The sequence below is a fragment of the Natrix helvetica genome (genome assembly GCF_964273705.1).
Source record: "Natrix helvetica genome assembly, chromosome: 1".
Classification (NCBI taxonomy): Eukaryota; Metazoa; Chordata; class Lepidosauria; order Squamata; family Natricidae; genus Natrix; species Natrix helvetica.
Genome location: NC_138548.1, coordinates 133,857,542 through 133,871,857, shown reverse-complemented (window position 1 = coordinate 133,871,857; position 14,316 = coordinate 133,857,542). Strand labels below are relative to the sequence as shown.

The 14,316-nt window shown below is 38.0% G+C and overlaps 1 protein-coding gene across 6 annotated transcripts in view; it reads left to right on the top strand.

The window, feature by feature from the left end:
* The window catches only part of CLASP1 (cytoplasmic linker associated protein 1), a 229,891-nt gene that overhangs the window by 98,639 nt on the left and 116,936 nt on the right, over positions 1 to 14,316 (top strand). The window lies entirely within an intron of this gene.

The window sequence follows — 14,316 nt, the reverse complement described above, 5'->3', positions numbered from 1 at the left end:
CTGTGCAGATTGACCATAGCTCATTTTTGAAAAGAACAAGCAGAATTTGTGCTTTTTAAGATGTGTGTGAAAAGCCTCCCTATAATAGCCTGTCAGACAATTGTGATGCCTGGCTGTAACCCCAGATGCTGGTCTATCTGTTCAGCCCAATAAAGGTGTAATTGCGTTGGCATTGTATCATAATTACTTTGATTAATGTATTGTGCTTATGTTTTACAAGTTTTTAAAATGTACTTTTGTGATTTATTGTGAGCCATACACAGGTACGTATTTAAGAAGAGGAGGGATGATAAACAAATAAAAGTATAAATAAATACGACAGTTATAGCTAGTTTCTTCACCATGGCAACTCTTGGCAACTAATATGAAAAAGAAATTAGATTATACAAGTCTGTCAGATATCCGAGAAGATGATTCCCACCAGGTTTTTTTTTTTAAACACCAAAACAAAAGCAGGGTTTCCAAATAGATGCTTTCGCATTAGACTACTATCATCTCCATCCAGAATGAATTAGATAATAACAGTTAATAATATTATAAGGAATCTTAAGGCAAAAATTATTGGGATTTGGCATTATTAAACTGAGGGAGTTTATGCACTTTATTTGGATCTTGTCAAAAATCAATAGAGTGCTTACTTCAAGTTCTGAGAGATGAACAGTGCAAGGGGCATAAAAGTCGATAGAAACATTCCTATTTTGAGAGAAAAACAATTGATACTGACAAAAACACAAGTTACTGAATTCGTTGTGAACGATACATTTCAATCCAAAAATTACCAAAGTCATCCCATTCTACTTAAAGGAAAACAGAAATGGGACACAAAAAGATACTGCTTCTGAATGATCGTGTCCGCTTGCATTAAGCAGGCTTTGCATTAAATACTCTGCTGAAGTACATGTACTAATTCAAAATGGAGATCCTTTAGTTTGGTAAAGGCAGCTTTTTGGATAAAGGTTTTCAAATCAGAGTTTGTGTAGAAATGCTATATTTCTACCGCCTTCTTTCTTATACCAGAGAGGGGGATGATTGTGCAGTACAGAGCAAGTCTTTCTTCTTTATCGGCATAAGCAGCTTTCATTTTGGAACTGTGTAGCACTAGCTTCTTGCAGTAGGACTTCAGGGGAGGAGGGTGAACTGGTTTTTAAGTTGATGAGAGACTGCACACAGGCGTGTGTTGTGCAGTCACTTTCAGATTAGGGAGCATCACTGGACTGCCGCAGATCATGACTGCCAGCAATGGTAGGGGTTTTGCTTAATAAATTGTACAAAATGCATGTTATTTGACAGATGACTGTATCTGTAATCTGAGCATGAGCAAACAATGTTTTTCTCTTGATATTTTAACAATTTCATTAGTACCATTAATATGAAGGAGAGAAGTTTAGGCAAGCAGTAGCTTTGAAGCAGATACAGAAAGGATATTAAAATATGAATAGCAATGCTATTCATAGTATTAATCTAATAGAGAGAAACTGTTCTGAAATTTTAAAAAATCTGAAGGTTAGAAACTTGTAATTTAATAATTAAAAATTGAATTGAATAAGACTGTTGCTGGTGTATTTATCTGAATACTTAATATGAAATGTGTTTGAGAGAAGAGATCTTTAATGATGCTTTCCTAAGACACAATTCTAGCTGCATTTTTAGGGGTGCAGAATATATGGAAACTGTGACAGCAGCATGCAAAAAAAGGAAACATTGACTGTTCTGTGTATTTCAAGTCATGCTTTTTTTCTTTTTATTAAGAAAAACAGGAAGGTAAAGGAAACATGTAAAATGAAACTGCAGAGATATAAGATAATTAAGAATTTACTTACACATAGGAGGAGATTTATTGCCTAATCTTCCTGTTCTTTCTGGATATATATATATATTACATTTTATGGAATCTATTTATGATGCCCACCATTATCATAATAACACTACATCTCTGCTGACTGCAATGCCTACCTATTTGTCTTTAAGGATTGCTTGTTTGTTGAAATGGTTTCACTGTAGTCCTGTTCATGTTTGCCAATCATGATTCAGTTGTTTTTAACAGATGAAACAGAAGAGGGGATTGTATGCGCTTTGGTTAATAAATGCATCACTGTCTATCAGTTACTTTCCTTTGAATTCTCTTACAGAAACCTTCTCTTGCATATGATAAGATGTAAATTTCAACTTTCAATTTAATTTCAGTTCTTGATAATTGATAATCATTGCAATCAACTTGTACTATTTACAATTTAGTGCAATAATGTTTTATTGGTTTAATGATGGCAGCTGTATGCATTTAAATAATCATCTTGGACTTGTCAGATTATAAATACTAAGTATAATTAACAATGAAAATACTTGATATATTACTCCCACAGTGATTTTATCAAGTTCCTTGTACTTACAGGTGCTAATTATTATTATCAGGGCTTTTGGCAGCTTCCTGATCTGAATTTTTTTTTAAGGGCAATGCTCACGCAAGATTTATTGAGCTGAAAGGAGTAAAGGTACCAGAACTTCAGCAAAGAAATTAATTTTTCCTGTTGGAGCCAATATATTTTTCATTTGGGCAGAAACCTCTTCTTTCTCACAGTATTACAATTAATGAGGAGATTTTTCTTAGTTGGTAATGGCAAATCTGACTATTTATATAATAGTTGTTTGAATCTTTATCACTGAGAACTAACTCTTAAGATGATCTTAGGTACAGTTTCATATTTAAGCTGAACAGTGCTTGAGTTTCAAAGGCAAAAAAAGTACTTAAGACAGAGCATGTGGTATACAAATGTAGCACCATTCTGCAGTACCTCAACCAAATAACTTAAAATGCTACACATCCACAATATTAGATACTAACTAGAACAGGGCTTCTGTTATAGGTTCATTTATAGGATCATGTGATCACCTTTTTGCAACCTTCTGACAAGCAAAATCAATGGGGAAACTAGATTCACTTAACAACTGTGTTACTAACTGAACAACTGCAGTGATTCACTTAACTAGTGTGGCAGGAAAGGTCATAAAATAAGGCAAAACTTATTGTCTTACTTAGCAGCAGAAATGTTGGGGCTCAATTGTGGTCGTAAGTCAAAGATTACTTGTACACAGTTCAACATCGACTAATTTCTTCCACTTATTCCAAATGCTTTAATTAAAATTTTACAAAACACATAAAAGATGACTTTAAGCTAATAAAAAGTGAAAGGGAGGGAGGAAGACTACTTTGTGGTAGTGTCTACCAGTGTCTTTCTGCAGGAAATTAAGAGGACAATGGAGGAATAATAACACTAGTTTTGCTGTCTAGAGACATATAGAATGATGTAGGTGAGCATTCAAGCAATAAGCATGGGTAGGGTACCCCCCTCAGTGATCAAGATTATATGTATGGAAAGCTCTTTGGACTTAGGTGTGTCCCAGTTGTGCTTCCGCTTTTTTAAGTCCTGCACTAGGACATTCCAGATACAGATAGGTGGCAGCCTTAAGTTTATTTGTGCTTAAGGTCCTTCATTTTCATGGAAGGGTTGGAAAGTAGGTCTCTTTATTAGAGTGGCTTGAAGCTAACAGTTATATTTGTTTTTCCATAGATAGGGGAATAGTAAGTGGGAAGAAAAGTGAAAAATATTGTTATACCTCACTACTTGATTTAATCAATATTTGCCTGCAGGAATTTTCAGTGACATTTCACTTACATACGCACACCAATTCATGCCCACAATGAAAATGGCTTAATAACATTTTAGGAATGTACATTTGTGCTGAAACAATTCTAAGTTAAAATGGGATTTAAGACTTCCTGGGTTTCTTGCGTTTCAGAACATGAGGCTTCCTTTCATCTTTATGTGATGCTCCTCTTCTGTATAGAGTTTTTATCTTAACATTTTCTAATTAGTGTACATTTTGCTGAATATTGCAGTTTAGCTATAGTAGATATCCTGCTCTGTCAATTAAGGAAAGATCAATTTATTGTTCTTCTCACTATTTGTGGATTTATACATTCCTAATATTTTGAATAAAACTATATATCTTTGGGTTTCCTATGTCCATTATAGTATATCTACAGAATAAAACTGTTTTTACAGTATTTGGTGTTTCTTTACTCTGTGGCTCTATATTGAGATTTGGAGCAGATCTCCATTCTGTAATAAATAGTAGAGTACTGTTTTGTGTTTTTAAGAGTTACACAACAAGTGCTTTCTACGCCTGGCATGTTTGGCTACTGAAAGAATTAATTATAGCTGTCTATATCCTTATACATATTCATTTGTTGCATTGTGCCATGTGAATCTGTACCTTCTTTACTGGTCTAAAGATAGATGTGAATAATAGGGCTTGCAAAACTTTGAAATAATGCTTCAGTTCACTGATGCTTCTAAGAAAGAACTCCATTACATTTGATTTGCAAAGTAACAGTAGTCTTTTTGCTTTTTAGTTCAAAGCAGAGCAACCACATTGCTTCACTTTGCTCTGGTTCAGTGTTCTTCTCAAGGTTGTCTTGGCACTACAAGAAAAGACTGAGAGGAATCCCAGTTTTGGGGGGGAAACTTGAGTATCCCAAAGGCATGTTGGAGGTATTTAACTTGAAAGTTTATTGGGGAGTCCCCTTCACTCACTAAGTTCTGTTAAAAGCAGGGTGGATAAAAATCTATGATTAAAAAAGAATAAAGAAAGATTAAAAAAAATTAAATTGGATTTATTTTTATTTTTACCAAATTTATTTTAATAAAATGCTTTTGGAGTAAAAATCTGTCTAAAGATAGTTTTCTATTTAAGATACATTAATAACTTAGTTTATTCAGCATGAAATGGAGCTTAGTTATGTAGCATAAGGCTGTATGTTCTACAATATTAGGACTGTTGGTGAGTCAACAGCAGGTCAGAAGGAGCTGCTGCAGGATAGAGATGAAAGTTACTCTTTAAAAATTATAATTTAAATCAATTTAAATCAAGCCTTCTTACTAGTGATTTAAAATGATTTAAATCAAGATTTAAATGGACTTGATTTAAATCAAATCCACCCTGGTTAAAAGGCTTTCTTTTACTTGAAGTGAAAGTATTAATTAGGTGCTTACGGTAATTCCAATATTTTCAATACAGTTGAGAGAGAGAAGATGTAAATTCCCATTCTGCCAGAGGAAGCTGGGTATCTGGAAAGCTGTCTGTCAGGGTAATAGCTTTTACTGTGCATGCAAAGGGCAAACCCTGTCAGATATGCTCTGAGCTTTCCTTCCCATCTGTCATAGTTTGATCATAGGTTCTTTGACAGCAGAATGTGTCTCTGCTTTTGAAGTTGCTTCCCAGAGATAGATACGCCCTAGGGTTTTTTGTTTGTTTATTTGTTTATTTTACTGTCTACCAATCTATTTACAGAAATTAGGGGAACAACTAATAATGTCCAAACTTTTCAGTTTCACACTTTCTCTCCCTTCTCTCTCCCAGGGCTCTTCACCCGTTGCTTAGCTACCAACTCCCTCTTTCAACCTTCCTTCCCCCATCAGTGATTTTACAGGGAGAGGGAGAAAAAGAGAGGAAGATAATTGGCTGAGTTTGCTTAACATGTTTGGCTGTCCATGCATTTTCAGATCTACATCAGCCATCCCTCTGTGCTGTATGATGCAACTCCCTCTGGGTCCTTTGCCCTACCCTTTTTGCACTGCAAACTCTGCAGCCTTTCATATGTCCCTGTGACATCACAACACAGGTATAAAAGGAGCAAGGCTATTACACAATATTGTTGTTGTAGTTTGCTTTCCTTTACTCATTTTGTGCATGCAAATGATAGCGTTTATACAGTATTTTTTAAACATGCTATAAGCTGCAGGGAATAAGGTTTAAAAAATTTCCATGAACAGCATTAGCTTCTCTTTAGATGTAGATCTTAGTGTTTTATCAGTATCATGCTCAGTCTTAGCAGTAAATTGTAAGTCTACAGATCCTTATCCTTAATTCTGCTCATTGCTAGATTTGGAGGAGTACTTCCAAATACCACTCAACTATGTTTAAAGCCTCAAACTCAGAAGTTAATTGCCCAGTATGGAGCAAAGACATCCGTAAGTTGTATTTTTTGTATAGTTATATATATGTATAAGGTTGTTTCCTTTCACCCTTCCGAATTAGCAGATATTTGGCAAGCTGAGATATGTTTATATAATGCAGGAGTGTTGTGGCCCCAGCAGAGCTGGCAGCAGATTCGGACAGTGAGGAGGTTGGAGAGGAACATGGGCCAGTCCTGGAGTCAGAGGAGGCTCTGATAAGGGCTCTTTGTTGGAGGCAGAGAGGGGGCCAGGGGCATATGCAAGTTATCAGCTGCCTTCGGAGTCAGACATCAGTGAGGCAGACGAACAGCTGGAGCCTGTTCCCAGTGTGCGCATGTACAGAGTTGACAGACAAAGGGAACAGCTAAAGAACAGTGGTAGATGGTGAATGGCCCCTCACAGAGGAAATAAAAGTGGATCGAAAGGGGAATAGGACACAATTAGTTCGCTTAATTGGTTCAAGACTTCTTGCCAAGTTTGAAGATATTGGCCTGGCAGCTCTCCAAGCCAGATAATGTCTGTGAGTGTAAATCCTCCCTTGAAAGACTTCGTTGGATGTGAATAATTCACAGTAAATTAATAAAAGGGGTTTTTGTTGGGACGAGGAATTTGCTTCATGCTCTTGGAAAGAACAAAGGATGTCAAACTCAAGGTCCAGGGGCTGGATGTTTAGATGTAGGCTGCGGGGCCACCCTGGAAACAGTGAAGGACTGGCTCACGGTGTCTCTGTCACCGAAAATGGAACTCGTGAGGGCTGCCCGTGCCCCCCTCCCCTCCTCCACTTTTGCTGGCAGAGGGTTGCAGCTGAAAATGGAACTTGGGAGCCCATTTTCGCTGGCAGAGTGCCCCCAACACAAGTGACATTGAGCTGGCCATACCTACCCTGGCCACGCCCATCCCAGCCCCCTGAGGTCAAACACAACCCTGATGCGGCCCTCAATGAAATCAAGTTTGACATCCCTGATGTAATGCTATCTATAACCTGAAAATTGCTTATTCCCAGGTACCAACCTTAATGGTGCCCATCTCCAGAATGCTAACCTTCTGGATGTATCAGTGATGAATTTGATGCAATGTAGCATATGACTGCAGTTTTTGTTGTTATGTTACTAACAGAGAAATACTTTTACAGATTCTTAGGCAACCTATAATTTTGCAATAAATTGTGTTGGTCTTCATCTAAAATAAAGTTCATTTCCATATATGTTTTTAAGTGTAGAAAACAACTATTGAGAGGATTTTAACTTTGCCAAGTGTTTATTTAACATTTTCCAGAAGCTGTAGAGTTCTTCCTCATGCTAGTATGATTTAAACGGTAGAGCACAGGTAGTTCTTAACTTATGACTGGTTGTATAATAACCATTTGACCCACTTGATAAGGTTGCTTTATGGCCATTAAAAACTTCCACCTATTGTAAAACACTATGCCACGTCCCTCTCCCTCCCTAAAATCACACAATCACAGATTACTTGCAACCACTTACACGTGATCACCATTTGCAATCTTCTCCACCAGCTTCCCCAGAAAGTCAGTGGGCAAGCCATCAGGAAAAGTTGCAAGCTGCTGCTGCCTGCTGTGGGGATTCCCTCTTATCTTTGAGGGCTGGCTAAAGAAACTGCTTACCTGGCCAAAGGAGTTCATCAACTCATTTGGCAAGGTAGAGAAATGGAACTCAGATCCCAAAGATCCATCCTCCATTCCTGTAGCCTGTTGGAACAGTATTCTTCCACAAATAAGAGGGGAGCTGAACTTGACAGGCAGATCTTTCTGCTTTGTCCATTTAATGAGCCCAGATTCCACTTAACAACCCTAACATGGAGTGCCAGGATTACAGTGGTTGAGCAAAGCAGTCACCTGGGCAATTTGCTTAAGGACTGCTTCACTCAGTGACTGAGATTCCTGTCCTAATTGTGGTTGTAAATTGAAAACTACCTGTAGTTGGCTGCTGCTTGTGGAAATTGATTGCCCCTCCCCACCATCTCTCTGCTCACTCAAGCCTCTCCACTCATGCATATCCATTAACCATTCTCTTTCTTTGTATCTTAGTCTCTTTTACCTCAGGAGCATAATCATTGATTAGCATCACTTGGAGTGGTGTGGTTGAAAGCCTTTCTTCTCCTCTTCCCACCCTGTAAACCAAGTAGATGTTTCTTTGCTGTTTAGCCGTAGTAGAGAAACAGCAATGTTGCTCATCGGTGTCAGGAACAGTAAGTGAAGTGATCTTTGCCATCTTCCCTCATAACTCTGCCCAAGATTGTACTTGTTTTCTCAGTGTATGAGGAAACCCCAAATTACTGGCCGCTCATATGTGGTTAAAACCTGGCTCCTTCTATTCTATTCTGTTTGCTTTAATTGTGTCTCAGAAAAAATGATTAAAATTGATAATATGGAAATAAAAATTTAAATCAGATCAATTGACATTCTAATAACACAATTCATAGAAAGTTGAATTATTATAAAAAATATTTTTCAGAGAAGAAGAAAGTAACTAAAGAAACTATAGTCAAGTTCCATCCTAGGATTTTTTTTTTGTTCTCAGTTTCTTTGTGTGCATTTGTTTTTCTTTATTGTACTTGTTTACTTGCCTTTAATCCAGTAAATAACTCATCATTTTTGCAGAGGTGTCAAGCTACATTAAAAACAGATGTAGCTCTGCCTTCTTTAAAGGGGGATTTGTCATGAATCTTAATCATGGCCTGTCCAATTATTCAATAGTATTCCCAGTCTTGGCCTCTGATAAATGAAAACGGAAGTGCTAATCTCCACTTTCTTATTCTCTTGCTTGATACTAATGTCTTTTTAAAAGATGAGTGGGGGAAAATATTCCCAGGAGCCCTCTCTGTTCCATCTCTCCTAGCAACATGTCTGGAGGTTTTGCTTCTTTTTCTTTTCCTATAATTGTTTTTTTTAATGGTCTGCATGAGGTAGAATTTACTATCACTCACTGCTTGGATGCTTGCTAAATCTCAGCCTTGTTCTGTGTTGTTAACTTACACTTTGGTATGCTTCTTGACTATTCTTTGTCTGCTTCCTTGAATCTCTGGTTTTACTATCGTGGTTTTAAACCCAGATTGAATTTGGGCTAATCTAGCTGTTTCCTCTTCACCATGTCCTTTGAGTTCCCAAATTTGGCACTGCAGACTTGGTTGAAATACTTTGAGACAGGACATTTTTGCTTCTGACAGATAACTTGTCCACTACTGAGTAGCAGTGGATGCACAATTTTAAGGTACAAATGATATTGAAAAGTGGGCAAAACAAAGTACTATCTCAACACTATACAATTTCATTTGGCTAAATGCCAAAAAACAGCTGGAGAAAAAATAATAATAAAACAAAATTAGGAATCAATGAGTAATACACATATTGCTTTGAAATATAACCTTTAAACCAGCGATCCCCAACCTTTCTGGCTCTGCGGATCAGCGGTGTCGGGAGGGGATGGTTTTGCGCATGCGCTGCCTGCACAAATACAGCTTTGCGCGCTCACCTGCTCTCCCACTGCTTGTGTGGCCCAGTTGCCGATGGGTTGTAGCCTGACACTTGACCACGGTCTGGGGTTTGGGGATCCCTGCTTTAAACAATAATGAAAGGCAAAAAAAAATGGTTCTAAAGAATATGCTGTTGTTTGTTCTTGCAAGAGGCAAGTATTATCGAATTCTATTTATAGTATTTAGCTAGTATCAGTGTTTGCTTTATAGCTTCTCTTTCTCTCTTCCTCTCCACTGGAAGTGTTGGTTTTCTTGTGGACAGCTGAAGATTGCATTAGTCTTTGTACCACTTGATTCCTCTTGGTTCTCTTCATTTAGCACAAAGTCACTCTTGCCAACTGAATGGAAACAAATAGGCTATATATTGCCCATAAACAGGTATATTTACTTTTAGCTAAGAATCTGTATTTGGCTTATTTTCCTGAGTTTATGTTAGAATTTATACTTTTTTCTGCCACCTGTGCTTATACCTTTGAATATGGGTCTCCATGTATACAGTACATGCTGCACAATTCACACACACATTTTGGATTATGTTCCTGAATATAGATTTATAGTTTTGAAATCATCAGTTTTCTTTGGTAAGTTCTGTAAGATCCTGAGCCTGGTTGTAACCAGCAGTTTGAGGAACAGCAGCACTACCTTGTGTTCTGACTGGAGCATTGCACTTTAATTTAGACCCCTCTCTCCACAAGCACCAAATTTGTCCAGTCTTTGTGAAAATAAGTATAATCTTTATTGTCATTGTACTTAAATACAACAAAATTGGTTTTAACCTCACTGGTGCAAAATTATAGCAGAAATAAGAAAAAGAAAGAAAACTAGCGTGTGCATGGAGTGATTGTGGTTGTATTTAAAATTCTGACAGCCCAAGGATCTTTAAACCTATTTGTTCAGCTGGCTATACTTTGATGTCTTCTGCTTGATGGTAGAAGTGCAAAGAGACACTGACCAGGATGTGAATCATCTCTGAGTATCTTTCTTACTCTGCTAAAACAGCGAGATCTGGCGATGTCATCCAGTGGTGTCAGAGGGCAACCAATGGTTTCTTGTGCCGAATTGATCACTCTCTGTAGTGCCTTCCTGTCCGCAGCTGTTAAACCAGCATACTATACTGTAACGCAATATGTGAGGACACTTTCTATGGTGGACTGATAGAAAGAGGTCATCAGCCGTTGTTCCACCTGATTTTTTTGCAGGACTCTAAGGAAATGAAGTCTCTGTTGGGCCTTTCCAATCACCAGAGACGTGTTGTTTTTCCAGGTGAGATCTTGACTAATAAGCACTCCCAAGAATTTAAAAGAGCAAACCCTCTCCACACAGCCTCCCTCGATATACAATGGGGCAGGCTCCTCTCTGTGCTTCCGGAAATCTAGCACCATGTCCTTTGTCTTACTAGTATTTAGTTGTAAGTTGTTTCTTGAGCACCATGTGGATACCTTCTGGACTTCTTCCCTGTATGCTGATTCGTCCCCTCCAGTTATGAGACCCAGCACTGTTGTGTTGTCTGCAAACTTTATTATGATATTGGATGGATCAGAGGATATGCAGTCATATGTATACAGCGAGTACAGGTATGGGCTGAGCACACAGCCCTGAGGGGAGCCTGTGCTGAGCTTCAGCGTGGAAGTTGTAAAGGACCCAACCCTTACTGTTTGTGGACAATCCGTCAGGAAGTCTATGATCCATTCACAAGTGAGAGGAGGGAAATTCAGGTTAGTCAACTGTTCAATGAGAATGCCTGGTAAGATGGTGTTAAAGGCCGAGCTATAGTCTATAAAAAGCATTCTGACATAATTCCCAGATTTCTCAAGGTGGCTCAGTGCAATATGTAGAGCAGTGGTGATGGCGTCCCCTGTCGACCTGTTGCTTCTATACGCAAACTGGTGTTGATCAAAATTTGGTGGAAGACAAGACCTGAGGTGTTGTAGGACCAGTCTCTCAAAGCACTTCATCACTATAGACGTCAGTGCAATGGGTCTATAGTCATTCGGTCTATGTTGCCAAAAATGGAAATTGCCAATCATCCAGGTCATTGTTGTCCCAAAGGTGCTTTTTCAAGAGGCAACTGGACTTCCTTTTTTTCCCTTTGAAGTTGCAAATGAACAGCTCTCTGCAAGGAATATAAACCCTTCCATTCCCCACCATCCAATCAGAGCTGAAGGAGCTTCTTGGATGAGAAGCAAAATGTCACCAAAGGAAAACAAGGAAGTCCAGTTGTCTCTTGGGGAAAAAAAACCTTTGGGACAAGGAAGAAAGAAGGATTGAATCCTCAAGTTACACCCCTCAATATTATAGAAAGTAGTGTTATAGATTCTTTTTTACTTCTTCAGTACAGGTTGTGGACATCCCATCTCTCTTAGAGATTAAAGTTAGGGGAAGGACTTCAAGTAAAGTACCCTTTGTAAGTTAGGTGGTAGAAACTACCAGGCAAGTGACACCCGCTGGTATTCGGAATAACAAGGTTTGACACAAACTTTTGACCCCATTTGCCCATTAGCTCATTTATGCTGCTATAATAGCTTTTTGGTGTATTAAGAACTGAAGACGTATATTTGGTTTTCCTTACAATTTCTTGCCCTTAGGTTCCCTTGAGTCTCATACACACGGGGAGAACATAAACACAGCACATGGGGCGACATTCCCTTAGCAACATGAGTGAAAGCATCTACTCTTGCAGTTGGGACTCAGGCAACTTCACCTCTGTGAGATTCGGTTTATCCCTATGTAGCCCTTAGTTTTTCTTGAATTTAATGTGATAAATGCTGTGGATAAATGCGCTCTCTCAAATCTAGTTATACATACAGTTGTTTCACAGATTAACACAGTTCGTTTTTAAGCTCTAGTATTGAAACCTAAACAAACATTTCGTTGCTTTTGTCCCCATGACAATTGTTTTCTATCTCTGTTACTAAAAGTAAAGTATAGAGAAGCACTGAAAGAAGGAATTGATGCTCTGCTTCTGTTTGCTTTAAAAGAAGCAAGAGGTTTAAGAAGAAATGATGGGCAGATGCACAAAAACGGGGGAAATATGAAACTAAATATCCTTTTCTCCTCCCCTTCCCTTTATGTGTGTGTGTGTGTGTGTGTGTGTGTGTGTGTATATGTATATAGTGTGTCTTAGTCACTGAGCCACCGCATCCCCTGAGTCACAGCAGTCAGAAAGTTCAGCGGTTCGAATCCCTAGTGCCACATAATGGAGTGAGCTCCTGTTACTTGTCCCAGCTTCTGCCAACCTAGCAGTTCAAAAGCATGTAAAAATGCAAGTAGAAAAATAGGGACCCCTTTGGTGGAAAGGTAACAGCGCTCTGTGCGTCTTCGGCGTTTAGTCATCTGGCCACATGACCATGGAGATGTTTCAGACAGTGCTGGCTCTTCGGCTTTGAAACGAAGATGAGCACTGCCCCCTAGAGTCGGGAACGTTTAACACATACTGTATGTGTGAGGGGAACCTTTACCATATTTATATGTGTGTGTGTGTGTGGTATATGGTAAATGGTGTGTGTATATATATATATATATATATATATATATATATATATATATATATATATATATATATATATATATATATATATATATATATATATATATATATATATATATATATATATATATATATATATATATATATATATATATATATATATATATATATATATATATATATTTGTGTTACAACCCCTGGTATGCCTAAATATGGGAGGAAGGTCACACTCCCTCTTTCTGTCCTTCGGCTTCATCACAGAAGACCATGCAGGCAGGTTTATTTATCAGTACAAATACAACATATATATATATATATATATATATATATATATATATATATATATATATATATATATATATATATATATATATATATATATACATACATATATATATATATACATATATACACACACACACACACACACACACACAGAGTACATATATTCATATACAGTATATATGCATACACAGTACTGTATATATGCATACAACTCTAGGCATCTTACAACATTTAAAACATCACATAAAAACTCATCACATAAAAACTCCACCCCATCCCACCCAAGCCAGCAACAACACAATCAAATCAACCGCTTGATTGGCTTCTTCTCCATTCATGCTCCCCAGGCCTGCTGACAAAACTGTTTTTGGTCTTTTGGAAAAGCAATACGGTGGGGGCCAACAGTATTTTGTGAATACTGAAATCTGGCAATAAGGCAAGAAGTAAATTGCCTTCAGCTGAAATAATGAAAGATTTAATTTACCACTTCATGATCTTTTTAGTTGTATGGGAACCTAGAAATCTTTAGAAGTGCTTGCCTTTAGACTAGAGATGTGTTCATTTTTATTGGCCTAGATTATATTAGTACAAGAGGGAAATGAACAGAGGGAAAACATGTAATTAATTCAGAGCACGAAAATGAATTCTGATGTCATGAACTCTTTATTAGAAATCCAGGCAGCATGACATTAGCCAGATTATAACTGTGGTGGCACAGTGGTTAGAATACAGTACTGCAGTCTACTCCTGCTGACTGCCAGCTGACTGCAATTTTGTCAGTTTGAATCTCACAAGGCTCAAGGTTGATTCAGCACCCCCTCCTTCCGAGGTCAGTAAAATGAAGACCCAAATTATCGGGGCAATATGTTGACTCTGTAAACTGCTTAGAGAGGACATCTCTGTCCTTTAGGCTACCCTGCACGCTGAAAGTCAGGTGAGGTTGGAGTGGACGGTGGGAGTAGGCAGTGTAATGTACGTGGTCAAAAGAGCAGAGATAAGGGGAGCGAGGCAGAGGAGTATAAGCAGGGGAGAACATGG